Source organism: Sander lucioperca, chromosome 14 (assembly GCF_008315115.2).
Source record: "Sander lucioperca isolate FBNREF2018 chromosome 14, SLUC_FBN_1.2, whole genome shotgun sequence".
Taxonomy (NCBI): Eukaryota; Metazoa; Chordata; class Actinopteri; order Perciformes; family Percidae; genus Sander; species Sander lucioperca.
Window position 1 is genome coordinate 32,059,227 of NC_050186.1, and position 14,848 is coordinate 32,074,074.

Consider the following 14,848-nt stretch of genomic DNA (forward strand, 5'->3'; position numbering starts at 1 on the left):
GTAATCGCAATACTGTATCTAAATGATCTTAAACAGGTCTTTGGTATTTCTGTTCTGCAATTTCTCTCATAATATATAAGCTAGTATCGTTGATTTATTGGTCGAGCTGTAGTGTACTGCAGTTTGATTGTAGTTTCTAGAAATGACTTTAGAAAAAAACCTTCCAGATATGAAAAAAGTCATTTGCTATTGATTTGAGGAAAAATGTACTTCTTGGGCCTGTGTTAAAGGTGGATGTTGTGATGTGAGAAATGAGTCACAATGTGGTGATATTTTTTTCACTTTGTGGGGAGTTTTTAAATGAAAGAACTCAATAATTGCATCCTGCAGCAAGTGGAGGGCACGGATACAAAAAAAAAATTCATGTGTGGGCTACAGGGATTGACATTAAAAATGAGTAATATCCTGGCTTCACTTTGGGTTTGAAAATATTCCACCCAAGCTTCAAGTAATGTAATAAATCCATGCAATGTTATGATACATTTTTCTTTTAATGGCAGCTAATATATACTCATACAGCAACTTTCGATTGGCAATAACATTTGACATATGCCCCATCCCTACCAAAAATGTACACCCAAACTGAGGCACATATTAAACTGAGAAATATGTTAACCTTAAAAAAAAACAACACTCAGCTCGAGTGTTTTCTAATAATGTTAGTGTTTCAGCAGTGGGGAATGGATTAGTTACATTTGCATGCTGATATGCGTTAGAGTCATGATGTTAATAATGCCAGTTGCTATCAGCATGTCGCAGGGCGATTGCTAGGAGCACTTCTCCCTCGCTGAGCATGTTTGGTGCTGCAGAGGACAGAGACACAGGCCTCGCTGACAGTGACGAGAGACGAAGAGACAGCACATGTCCCGGACCGCCACAGATTTACATTACAGCTTCCTCTTCTCCGCGTTTCACCTCTCCATCTCCCTTTACCCCGGGCTCCTGACCTTTAATAACGCCCTCTTTCCCATATGACTTGATGTTGTGTAATAAAATAAGCCCAGCATCCTGTTGGTTGGACCACCACACACAAACGCACACACACACATGCACACACAGACACACACACATGCACACGCACACACACACACACACACACACACACACACACACACACACACACAAAAACTCACCAAAAGAGCTTTTGCTCATCAAGCTGACGTCTTTAAGTGTTTTTTTTAGCACTGTGTACATGTCATCTTTTGAAGAAAGTGCTGCACATGAGCCCCCTCTTGGTCAAGGATATTTTTCACCTTCCAGAGCCCTCTACAGTACCATCTCTCCATTTTAAGGCCAACCCTTTCTCACAGCTTGTCGGACCCTTTTGGCATCATCTGGGCTTTGCAAAGGCGTCTATCCCCCTGCTTCTTATACATTAATGAGTCTCCATCTCTTGTCTGATCTGCCTGATTAGCCCATTTTGATTCATTTTTCATCCATTTTCTACAAACCTAGGATCTAGGATGATTTTTTTTTAAACGTATATGCATACGTTGCATTGGATCATCTAAGCAGGTGCACACGCTTCATCATTACCCCCAATTTCCACTGGTTGCGGAATGTCTGCGGAGTCATTAGGTTTCCATTAAAGTCAATGTGTGTATTTCCACTGACTGCGGAATGGCTGCGTTTCTACTCCGGCACAGCTCCGGCGATCCGCAGCCCTCCTGAGCAGATACGCAGAGCTTCTATTTTTGCCGGACGCTGGAGAGCTCCGCAGCAATTCAGCACACGGTAGATAGTGCGGGATAGGAAGTCGAGCACAGAAGCAAAATAAAACATCCGGTTAATTTTCAAAATAAAATACACCATGCTCACGGCGGATCATATTTCCCTGCACTACACCTTGAAAACACAGTTGTTGTTTCCCCTCTACTCCTCTGGATGGAAACAAACTGTTGCTGGTTTTGTGGTTCTATTCTAGCTGAATTCGCGAGATCTCGTGGGTCCTCGTGACTTCAGCTGTCAGTCATGGCTGCAGCTGTTACACAACAAATCCGGACCTGGTGGGTATTGACGGACGGCGGAGCACGGAGCCGACACGCAGCGGAGCCGGTCCGCAGACGTTCTGCATTCGGTGGAAATCCCCAGTAACATCTCTCGGTTAAGTCTACCAGCACTGCATTAATGTCTGATTTCCAAAAATGTCATTCACCCTCAGCTTAATGCCATCTAGCCAGAGAGGAGCAGTGAGATGCAAAAGCAGAGTTAAGTGCAGACGAGGCCAAACGAGCAGAAGAAACTAAAAGAGGAACTCGCATCCTCACAAACGCATGTATGTGTGTGAGAGAGAATCAAAGCCACACACCCAAAGATAAGGTCTCCGGTGGGTTGTTCTTGACACAGATTAATTCAAAATGAACAAATGCCCTGGGTTGTTTTCTATGCGTGCTGGTTATGGAGGTGGCATATAGGTTTTTGTCTTCTTTTTTTCTGACAACATCTGTCCTATTGTGAATGGGAGCTGGCAGAAACAGCTTGTCACAAAAAACAACTTTCTCTGATATCCAAAACAAGATTGTGGGGCTTTTTTCGCTGCAAATTGCTGAGTCTTTTTCAGCAAAGTTATCCCTGGGTTCTTGTTGATAGCATCTCTATAAGGGTAATATTCTTTATCTCCAGTGCTGACATAGCAACACCGGTGGTAGCCTGAAATCTATTGTGCTCTGAAATACCACAAACAGGAAAAGAAAAGAAAACGCCACAATGGGACATTGGTTTACAAGCTACAAAGGAGCTGCAAAGTGTGTGAAACGGGGTGAAAAACCAAAGATATCTCAATGCTGCAGTAATCATCCGACACATTATTAAAACCTGCCCCAGCCTACTTCCAACTAATCTGGCCTGAATTGGCCAAGTACACTTGGGAATTGATTTGTTGAGCCTGGGAGCTGTCCCATAAATTGCAATGCTAATGGCGGGGCTGAGAGGGCTTCTCTCACTGATAAAGGCAGATTTAATGGAGATATTTCACATGGAATCATTTATCAGGGACTGACAGGCAGGCAGTACCCACCCCCACACCCCCTATAAAAAAAAATACACACACAATCACCTTGATAGGCATGGGCCACATCCTTGATCCATGATGATACAACTTTATCTGCCTGCAGCAGATTAATTTAAACTCAATTTGTTGTGAAATTAGACAAAAATGAAAAAAAAAAAAGCCAGAGCATATTTATATCAGGATGATTCAGAGCTCATTTCTGGCACTACTCGTCCGTGACTGTGGACAGACAGGGAGGAAAACAGGCTGGGAGATTTTTTTTTAAATGCTAGAGAGGATGCATCTGAAGCAAGTCATAGATCACTGATAAAATCTGACAGTACAATACAAATATGACTGTGGCTGAGCACAGAGAGGCATTGTTATGCAGGGGGCACACGTGTGCACTCATGTTTGTAGGCAATGCAATTTGTAAAGCTGTTGTCTATTGTACATTTCTTAGAAAGATCCATATTGACTTGTACAAGATAGATGCCATAGCTTCTTACCAGCCATGGAATGCTAAGATCACACAGAAGGGTGTAATGCGATAAAACATGAACATAAAACAGCAGGTACGTATTGTAAACCCAGTTCTATGATTACACACTGTAAGCTCAGCCCTTGCCTTCAGGAAAGTGCATACTAAGAATTTACACAAGCATTTTCAGCCCATCACCAGCGTTGATTTTGACAGCTGATTTTGATTTAGTTTGACACTGATTTTGATTTAGTTTGACTTTTCTGGGGAGAAAATGTTTTCAGTCAAATTATTAGCCATTTGAGTTTTTGTTAGTTTTAGTGTAATTTTAGTCAACAAAAACATAAAGCTATAGTGCATAGTTTCTGTCTCCCCCATGAGGAATTCTAAGTAATGACAACAATTCTGTTGGCGCGTCCACATGATACAAGACTTCCGTGATCGCACACCCTCACCCCTCCTCCACACAGTTGCTACTAGCCAAGGAGGAAAAAACATGATGGACTCTTCAGAAGAGCTAATCATCTTTACTACACTTTCTTCGCACTAAAAGTCGCCGGACGACACCAATTTCTAAACATAGCCATACTGACAAATACAGAGAGCATTTTGTGGAGCCGAGTGTCGACTATTTACTAGTTCACATTGTCTCCATGTGGCTCTGCTCTGCACTAATCCAACAGAGCGACTCTCCACCCCAAATCCGGTCGTTGTTTCACCAACAGTCTCTGTTGGTTCTGCTCACCTTGCATTACCACAGCCGCCTGTGCTCTCCACGGGGCCGACAGCTGAGACTGAGTCAGGGTTTTGGATTTCAAATTTCCCAAAGCACCGTATTGATTACTTCAACCGTGACATATCTACTGCCAGCAATGAGAGTGGCTACAAATGTCTTCATTAAAGCATATATAGTTTTTGATACACACACTTAAGCAAAGATTGTAACTTTCTCACATAAAAAAATCAATGTGCCAAAGCTAGATGGCCTTCACCGCTGACTGTGACTGAGCTAAGATGTACTTCTAAGAAGTTTTTTTTTTTTTTTTTTTTTTCAAGTCCAAGCATAGCCTTTAATACTTGCAACATTTCTCCAAATATGATTAATAAGCTCCTAAAGCAATAGTATAATATAAAATAAAAATATGTGATCTTTATAAAATAATGGATTTAAGACCAATAAATCCGGAACATTAAAACAAATGTAAAAGCTTTAGGGTGAAATCAAACTGTATGAAAGCCAAGATTTCACGTAGCCACCCTTTAATTGTTCAGACGGGCCGCTCTCAGCTTTGGGGCGCATAGGGCACAGGTTAGATTACAGTCAGTGTTGAAGGTAGACTTTGAAACAGTAGTTGGACAGTAGTGTGTCCTGAGGATGTCTTTGTCGTCCTCATCATGACCTCACCTGACCAGAGCCGCCATGTTCTTCTTTGTTCATCTCATCTGTCTGTTAATACTGCTCCCAGGGGACATGACTACTCTCTCTCTCACTCTCTCTCTCTCTCTCTCTCTCTCTCTCTCTCTCTCTCTCTCTCTCTCTCTCTCTCTCTCTCTCTCTCTCTCGCTCTCCGTATCTGCCTCCATCTCCCTCCTTTGTTCACCTCCCCCGCTCAATCTATTCCTGGAACTGGTGATTTAATGAAGAGCTCGGTCACCATCAATGACCTCTCCCATTATCAGCATCCTGTGTGTGTGTGTGTGTGTGTGTGTGTGTGTGTGTGTGGGGTGGGGGGGGGGGGGGGGGGGTGTTCGTGTGTGGGTGTGTTTATGTCTAGTCAGATTTAATCCTGCATGCTGCAACACTTGGCTAACTTTTGCACTAGGGCTGCACAATATATTGTTTTTTTTTATTATCATCGCAATATTAACTGGCGTAATAAACATTGCGAAAGGCGCTCAGAGATTGAAACACAAGCCTCATTAGAAAAAAAATCCATGAACTTATCCTCAGCATGTTTCCCTCTACTTTCTCCTCGTAGCGTACTAAAGTTAAGATATTAATAGCTGTCATGTTTCAAGGAGAGCTAATTTAACCAGTACCCAAATAGTCCTTTCATCAGTTAAGATGTTCAACAACATGATTTTTATGCTTAACAAAGCTAACTGGGCTCGGGACATCTGACTTCTAACCTCTACCTACCTACCTTCCTGTGTGTGTGTGTGTGTGTGTGTGTGTCTGTCCTTTGAAGCTAGCTGGGAGGTAGCTCCATGTGTAATCTAACAGCAGTGGGGCTTTAGCTATCCTGCTGTCAAGGTAATGCCCTGTAATTGGCCTTCTAATTCTGCGGGATAATGAGACTAGAAGCGAATGGCAAAAGCCACGCTGCTGTATTTACCTGCAGCCCCAGACAATTAGCACACATAATGCCAATCGCAGGCCGACAGGTGGACCATTTTTAATGAGCCCCAAAAAGGATTTGCTCTCACTCTCTGCTTTTACGGTGTTCATAATGTTATTATGGTGATAATTATTTAATTACACACTGCTGAGAGTTCTGAGCAAAAGAGTTCTTTCAATTGATTACTTTATATATTTTTAGTAAATTTTATGGCCATGCATTAAAACACAACTACCAATTTTCATTTATACATTTATAACATCACAAACTAAACTGCATACAAAAGAGTATGCCATGTTACTATAAAACAAGATTAGCTCTACAAGATAATATGATCTTAAAACTGTCTGGTCATAAATAATACAGAAATATACTTTACTAAAAACGAAACATATAGTGATTACGTTTTTCAGTTGTAAACTTGTGTTCATCTGTAGAAACAACCAAACAATAGTTGGTAAATTACAATTATAGTATTAGTCTTTCAAATTGTCTTAACTATTAACAAGACTATGAGTTTCCAGCCGTTCATGCAGCTCTGTGAGGCTGTACTTCGTCACAGGGGTGCTACATGCTAACGTCAGCACGCTAACATGCTCGCAGTGTCAACAAGCAAATGTTTAGCAGGCATAATGTTCCTATTTTCACCATCTTCTTTTAGCATGTTAGAATAGCCAATTAGCACCAAACGTAAAGTGCAGCTGAGGCTGATAGGCATGTCATTAGTTTTGCAGGTATTTAGTCATAAACCCAAATATTTGAATTAAACTCAGACCAGATGATAGTGCTAGGTAAAAAAAGGTTAGGGGTCCACTGGGGTTACTACAATTCATCCTAAGGATAAATAAGAATGTCTGTACCAAATGTCATGGCTATTGAAATACTTAAGATAACTACAACTAGGCTACTACTCAAAACCACAACATCCGACCTCATGATGGTGTTCGAGGGGAAAGCCAGGGGATCACCAAAGTCATTCAGATACATATAGGGATATATATGGGAACCATGTATGTCTCTGCCAATTTCCCTGACTATCAATCCAATAGTTGTTTAGATGTCTCAGTGACAGTGATTTCAATGACATTGGCATGTATAGAACATGCCAGCAGTGTGGCAAAAAAACAAAGCTGTTGATACTAATGCATGTATTTCTGCTCATTCACATAATCCTTGACTTCAAAACCCCAAGACGCCAGAAAAAGACCCTTCACACAGTCAGTCTCCCTTAAAGTTTAAGGGAGACTGACTGGCTTAAACAGACCACAGAGGATAAACCTTCAGGGATTCTCAGTGCCACCCGCCCTCAGTGAGTGCAAGTCTCTGAGGTTGAAAGACAGGGTGGTGATTAAAGGAAGGCCCTCTCGGGTTGACAGTGAACTGTCAGATATGTCAGCTGACACCAGCCCCCTGTAAATTGCCAGTTACGGATCCTAATTTAGCTGTCTTTTACGTGTTCTACAAGGCATCATCTGGGATCCCTCTCAGCTTCTCTGCTCTAAGGAAGGTTAGAGCAGGGTGGCAGGGTTCGGAAAAAGGTCTGACTGTAGCCTGAAGCTGAGAGAAGGATTCTCTGAGAGGTGGAAACAATGGTGGGATGTCCTGGGTCTGTTAGGCTTCACAGCAGAAACAAAAGGGGACAGAGTGGAGTGACAGGCGTCTCAATGGTGCTCTGCCATTGCTCTGCCCTCTGGACAACAGACTCCCCATACGGGCTCACAATTCTACATCATACAGTGATGTACACATGCATGAACTTGCGTATTCAACACAAAGACGCACACGATTGCATGCACATGTTCAGTCACACAAATAAATGCATGTAAACGGTCATACTTATTCTCATGCCCCATGCTGTCATTATGTGTGTGTGTCTCTTTCTCTCATCACACATGTGCAGCTGTGCATCTGTCTAATGATTCCAGACCGATGATCAGGATGCTGTTGCAATCACACAAACAGAAAAAAATTGCAACGAGTGAAGTTGTCACATGATCGTGTGATCCTTGTTTTTAAGAAGGCTGAATTTTTAAATATTTAAAGCCACTGAAAGGACGGTTTGGTTTTAGATGCCTTTTTTATCTTTATCTTTATAGTTCTTGTATTTTAAGCTTTAATATTCATTTTCACTACAGGTTTTAAACAGTTTTTCCATTGTGTATTACTATTTGGGGCGGATTATTTCACTGGCACTGTGGCCCTTGTCGCTACTAACACTCATTTCAGTTCAAATAGGCTGTGTTGGCATGAATGTTCACGTTACATTATTGCCAAAGCTAAATGACATATTATTGAATAATTACATTTCACTCAAAAAAAAAAAAAAAGAACACTCATAGTTTGGACTTACTGTTGGCCTGGGACTATGGACACATGCACCCACAGAATTATTGTCACAATAATAACTTCAAATGACATTTGAAATTTGTTCAAATTATGAAATGTAACAGAAATTATAACTATACTAAACTATTATTAATTTAATCAAAATTAATCAATAATAAAAAAATAATGATTAGTTGCATCCTTAAAATTTGATTTTTTTTTTAAATTTCTCCTATATGGCTTAGACTGTTCTGAATTATGTCATTTTATTGTGCTGACAATAATATGTGGTTGCACCCCCACAATTTCAACGACAAATAGCCGCTAGCTCTTTGAACACGGACGAGATATTGGAAAAAAGCTCAGTATTATATTTCACAAATAGGAAGTCTTTTGCGAATGGAAACTTTTTCGAAGACTCTCTGGGATGTTTGATTTACTTCAGTATGTCACATCACCACCCAGCTCCAAACCCCCTCTGTCTTCTATAGAACATTCAGTTCTTGAAGGCCTCAGAGCCATGTTTATTAAGTCCATCACTTAAATACTGATTAGATTGGACAACTGCAGGGATCTTGGAGATTATGAGAACATGGAGCCAGGTATCCTATCTGTATGTGTGCGTGCACATGAATGAATTTGTGTTGCCACTTTTATTTATTGCTGCGTGTGAGATTGTGATTTGTGACGCTCCTCCCGGGTAAGGATGAATAGAAATATCTCCCTGTGAAGTAATAACCTCAGGCTTAAACACAACACAGTGGCAGCATTTGTCTTGTTTTTTTTATTTATTTATATATTTTATTTGTCCCTGAGAATAGGAGCCATTGTCTGTGCAGGAGCATAAAGTGGAAATCAATGACAGGCTGTAATTTGCAGCCCAAGGAAAAGATCCTGGATCAATCTTCTTTGTTGCCGTCAGGACATTATTTGAAGACTTAACCACTGGTTAGATGTTTTGGTGTATTTCTCCTGTTTTTTTTTTTGTTTTTCTTTTACATGAAAATCACAGTTCCTGACTGTTTAACACATTTCTTAAAACGTGTTAAAATTCAATCATAATGCATGAACAAGAAACTACATGATAAAATGAACAGAAGAGCAAACAGAATTCAGGCTTTTTGGAACTGCAGCATATAGTATATACAAAAAGTTAAATGAAGACGATGTTTTTTATGATGTGCTTTCTTGTAAAGTACAGCCTTTTCCAAATGTTGAGTAAGTATTAGTTTAGGTAAAGTTCTCTATTTAGGACTGATGCATTGAGACACATAGTATAATTTGTTAAACAAAAAACAACTTTAATGCATGTTTATGCTCCACAAACTAAGGCGTTGGAAAAAAGTTTATTATAAATTGATCTTTACTCGCCCACTCTAGCTTCCCCAACCCTTAAATACACTGCTGTTGTTCACAGTAATTAAAAAAAAAAAAAATGCAAGTTGATTGTGGGATTCTACTGTAGGAACTTCTGGCCACTCGGGTGTTAAACTTCTCCCACGTACAGTGCATCATCCTATTTACCTTCTTTGTGTGTCACGCTTTATCTCTTCCAGATATGCACGTTTCTTTGAACATACTGTTAATTTCCTAGTTATGTCTGGGAACACTGTGGTAGAGCCCCAGGTATACAGCAGGTTATGACCCCTCTCGGGAAATGTGCTTTTCAGGGATCAAGTGCAGAGTTCAACCATCTGCTATCTCCAGGGAAACAAGCCAGGCACAGTATGAGCTGTAGGATCTGACGCGCCCTTGTCACCCCCGTCACTGTGATGGTCAACTCTCATCCCGTCTTTTCCCAGAGGCTTTAATGTGCCGTGGTCATGCCACGCGCAGTGACAGCTGTTTGTTGACAGCTGGTTGCCCTCACACGGGAGCCAACATAGTTTATTCCTCCTCAGACTGTCCTCTTTCTAATGAAGCTGTGCCATGATTGCAGGCGGGGTCACTCGTAATGGGCCGTGGTGGGCCTCATCAGTTTTTAACCTAATTGCTGTAAGTCTAAATGAGCCTCCTTTGGCACACATGGGGAATACATAAACCTGATGGTTATCTGCTGTGGGGCCAGCATAGAAATACTGTAAAATGAGAGTAGAACGGACATTCCTATTCAAATGAACATAGCAGGATGGTCAGAGCGGCGGCCATGTTTATGTGTGCCATTGCCATTGCAAATAACTGTGACCATAGCGGGCTATGTCTTTCTATTTCAATGCTCAATGCTCAGGGCTGAGCGCCATTTTCTTTTGAACTAGTCAAATGACCACGGCAAACAGTTCAATGTCCGTTCTACTCTCATTCTGTTTCTATGGGAACCAGCCTCTAATCTGCACTGAAGAAGGGGTGTATTCCCGCTAAAAAAACGGGAGAGCTTGTTATTTACATAAATCTTCTTTTTCAGAAGTTACATCTCTCGAATGAAAACCTCTGCTTTGAGTATCAAACACTCCATTGACTTTAAAGATGGCTCCGAAAAGTGTGTATCTTGCTCCTTCAGGGAGGACGGCAGCTACGTATAGCTAGGATTCACAGCCAGTGTTGGGTGTAACGCGTTACAGTAACGTAACTACTTTTTTGGGTAAAAAGTAGTGTAACGCGCTACTACTGGAAATTTGGTAACGAAACGTAGTTCCTTTTTCAATTTGGCACAACGTTACTTTTCCCAGGGACAGATTTGACAGCGACACTGTCTTCTCAGCTGCGCGCTCACAAGCTCCACACGGGACGTGACAGAGGCTGGTAGCAGAGTAATCATGGCAAGCGAGAAGCAGCCAAAGCTAACTTTTGAGAGCGTTTTAAGCTTCGTGGCTTTTTTGCCAGACGGCGCTCTGAGCCAGGCAGACACAAAGCTGACAACCTCATAGATGGATGCGGTGGAGACGGCCTCATACATACACGCAGCAGACCGCTGTGGACTTGTGTTGGTTGCACTGACACGCAAGGATTTCCAGAAAAGATGCTGCATGTGTCTACGACAATGCACGGACCACCGTGGCTGCGCGACCGGTACAAGTCGATACAGACATTACATAGTATACACTAACACCGTGTAACGCCGATGACCTGCTGATGTGCATTCAACCCGCGCTGGACTCGTTCATAATGAATCAGCTGTCACTCTGTGAGTAGAGAATCCAGTCTGCAGTGGAGTTCAGACACTTCACTGATAAACCAGAGATTGGCTTTATGGTCAAAGATAGTTTTTGTATGATTAACTTCAGTCTCTGCCAGAGACGCCTGCTTTTAAAAGTAACGTAAAAGTAATGAGTAAAGTAAAAAGTTACTTTCCATAGGGGGTAACTAAGTAAAGTAACATTACTTTTTTTAAGAAGTAACAAGTAACGAGCAAACACTACTTTTTAAAAGTAACTTCCCCAACACTGTTCACAGCAGAGATTGATGCATAGAATGAATGAGTTCAGCTTAAACATCTCGATCGCCTCCTGGTGACTGGCTGCAGTATAGATCATAAACCCCGCCCCCTCCATGTAAGAGGATAGGACATGGGCCAAACAAAAAAAATCTAAGTACACGTCAAATACGTTTCCCCCAAAGATGGTTTCTGTAATTTTTGGTAGTTGATGTTCATTTTTTTTCTGATAAGTTTGGTTTTCATTAGTTATTTGATGCTATAAAAAACGGGGTGAAACGTCATTATTAACAGCTGTGATTGACTTGCGATTGGTCGGGCGGGTGTATGGGCGGGACTGTGATACCATGACTCCACCGCCAGATCACTACTGCGCAGACTCTGTCTCCAAAATGACCAGGTGGCAGCGTCTATACCCGGGATGTTTTGGCTTGACTTTTGTACAGTGGGAGGAAGTGGATATGTGTCATCCATCTTTATATACAGTCTAGGGGCAGCAGTTGTACACGTACAATGGATTGTACACGTGACCCAAACACACATCGGCAAAAAAAAAATCCAAAGACCATTCTTGAACCACTCTTGTGGTATAATCCACTCCTCCACTGTTGGAGGACGTGCATACACACACACACACACACACACACACACACACACACACACATTTCTCCACATTGGTCATAAATAACAAATATTAAGAGATACTCATGCACATAAGAGACATAGGCTGTGTTTTTAGATATATTTGGGTGAAAATGTGAGTGCTTGTAATATACTGTGCATACAGATGGACGGGGGAGGAGTGGAGTACACTGCAGAGCAGGATATTAAACACGATACACGCCAGATACAAACTTTTTAGAGCCAACTTTCAAGGCTCAAAACTGATTTTCTGTGGTGTATTATTTTAAACTGGTGGTTCTTTTTAACAGGCTGTTGGAAACGACAAGCATTCCTGGTGAACGGCGTGACAATGTGCTTTAAAACGGCTTCGATACAGTGTAGTAGCTCCCCTGCAGCGTATTAGTGAGGTAAAAAAACGCCCGCAGCATTTATGTCTACAACCTCTGTGAAACTAGTCAACTACTGGATTCATCCTCCGCTGCCTGCTTGGTCTCGTGTTGACTCAGGATTAACACACAAATGGCCGTCTAAATGAGCTGTAATTGCAGAATAATCTCTGTGACCTATTAGAGTAATACAGCAATAAGACAAACATGCACCAGAAATGCTCAAACACACGCAGTTACACACACACACACACAGCACACTTTAATTGATTTGCTGGGGTTATTTGCTTTGTTGCACGCTTGTTTAAAAGGAGAGGATGTTTTGTGTGCATGCGATGACGCTAATGGGCCATTGTTCGTGTGTGTGTGTGTGTGTGTGTGTGTGTGTGTCAGTGAATGTTTCGATAAATGTGTAATGACATTGTGTGTTTGTGTATTTGACAAAAGCAAACCTAAAGACTAAACTGCGAGCCATAACAGTGTCACGCAGTAACACTAAAGGCCGTTGTCAATGGCATGTTTTTTGGGGATTACGTTGATCGCATTCAGGGTTTAAGCTTACTATAACATGAAGCCATTGCTTTGAAGATTAGCAGAGCATCACGACAGTATAGCTGGGGAAGACAAATACAGACGATATATCTTCACGTAAGACAAACCATCAAGGCGGAGTATTGCTTGTGTTAAGTATTAAGTTAGCACTTTGAGATTTGTTTTAAATGTAAAGTGCATTATAAATAAAATGTATCATTATTATTATGTGTGAACAGAGCAATGTCGCAGCTGTTTTATGGCATCTGAAAAGACAAACGAATCAACATTTTACAGCACAGTGGAGACATTTTATTATATTTTCTGAAAGCAACCCATAAATTGTTACTGCCTACTGTGAGTCATATAAGGCTGAACATTCTGTACACTCTGGTTTCTGTACCAATGGAAATAGATGATACATTTATAAGGAAAACACAAGATGTTTGATGGGATAGTTGTGTGTAACAAGGAGAGGAGTAGGCCAAACTTCAGTTGCAAACTGCAGTTTGATTTTGTGTTTACGTAGATGTTGTCCTGATAATCAGGAAGATTTAGTCAGCCACTGTGCTCCAAACTCCAAATTTCTTTCCTATTTCCCTTGTGTCCTTTACCCTCTAAGATTTCACCCAACACACAGCACCACAAGCAGGCACACATGACTAATCCTTAGGATTCAGTGACTTGGAACTATTTGTCCAATCACACACAGCCAGTAAGAACATGCACAATTTGATTTGTGCTATGAACCTTATCCTGATGGAGAGGAGAGTCTCTTTCGATGCTGTACACCGGGTCGACGCAGAGAACAGGGAACTTTAAGTGAGACCAATTTGTTCTGGGGACTCAGTTTCTCAGTTTTTCATGACATGAGATATGATACCATGTCAGAAAAAGCAACAATAATCCCTCCTCTGGCTGGACACATGGCCTAGTCTACTCTTACATGCCTCAGGCAGAGACACACACACACACCCCTACCTGCCTGGCTCTCCCAAAAACAAATAGCCCGTGGGCACATTTTTCAGCAATTTAGTCATGCACAACGGTGGTTTAAAAAAGAAAATGTCTCAATGCTTCATTTAAACTGTCTGTCTGAGGAATGCATTTATGCAAAAATAATGAGTATACCTTTAGGACGCTGTCAGTTTAGGCTCATTAATTAAGACACCAGTCAAATGCAAAGTCAAACGATCATGTTCCTCAGATGTTATTCACCATGGCGACTGAAAATGAGTACAAGCCACCAATCTGCTGCTGCTGCTGAGAGAACTATCTTCTAAAATAATGACTCCATTAATTACCGAGCGATGTGATTGCGCGACGGTGCTCTCTCTACGCCGCGTTAATTGAATGTACCAATAATGGATTTACAGCGAAGTCGAAAACTGCGACTCCCGCTCTCTGAGCTGTCAGCCTCTGGCCCCGTCGTGTTCACCTAAATCAAGTCAAATCAAGTGTCAGATGCTGTTTTGGTTAGACGACGAGAGATGAGAGAGAGAGAGAGAGAGAGAGAGAGAGGAAGCGAGCGGAAAACCAAGATGGAGGGAAGTAAAGTCAAACTAATGATGGAGCATAAAACGGGCCGTCTATGTTTGATGAATGTTCGCTGAGAGACTGGAAAGTGAGATGAAACAAAGATGAAAAGGAGAGAGTCTGAAGAGTGCAGTTACACAGAGAGAATGGGGGGGATTAATCAGCTCAGACAACAACATAGACACACAAGAGCAGAGTTCAGACAAATAAGAAAGTTGTGCCTCCCCCCCCCCCGCAACATTTAATGTTTGCCACTATTCATTAAAC

At 41.6% G+C, this 14,848-nt stretch overlaps 1 protein-coding gene and 1 long non-coding RNA gene across 12 annotated transcripts in view; one reads left to right on the plus strand and one right to left on the minus strand.

Moving 5' to 3' along the window:
- The window catches only part of vav2 (vav 2 guanine nucleotide exchange factor), a 234,543-nt gene that overhangs the window by 88,049 nt on the left and 131,646 nt on the right, over window positions 1-14,848 (plus strand). The gene's annotated exons all lie outside the window — the stretch shown is intronic.
- LOC116034785 lies at window positions 1,960-12,652 on the minus strand. Its single transcript, XR_004101202.1, has 4 exons — window positions 12,642-12,652; window positions 9,535-9,538; window positions 2,493-2,500; window positions 1,960-2,110 (listed from the first exon to the last, which is right to left on the minus strand). It is a non-coding gene; the product is annotated as an uncharacterized LOC116034785 (long non-coding RNA).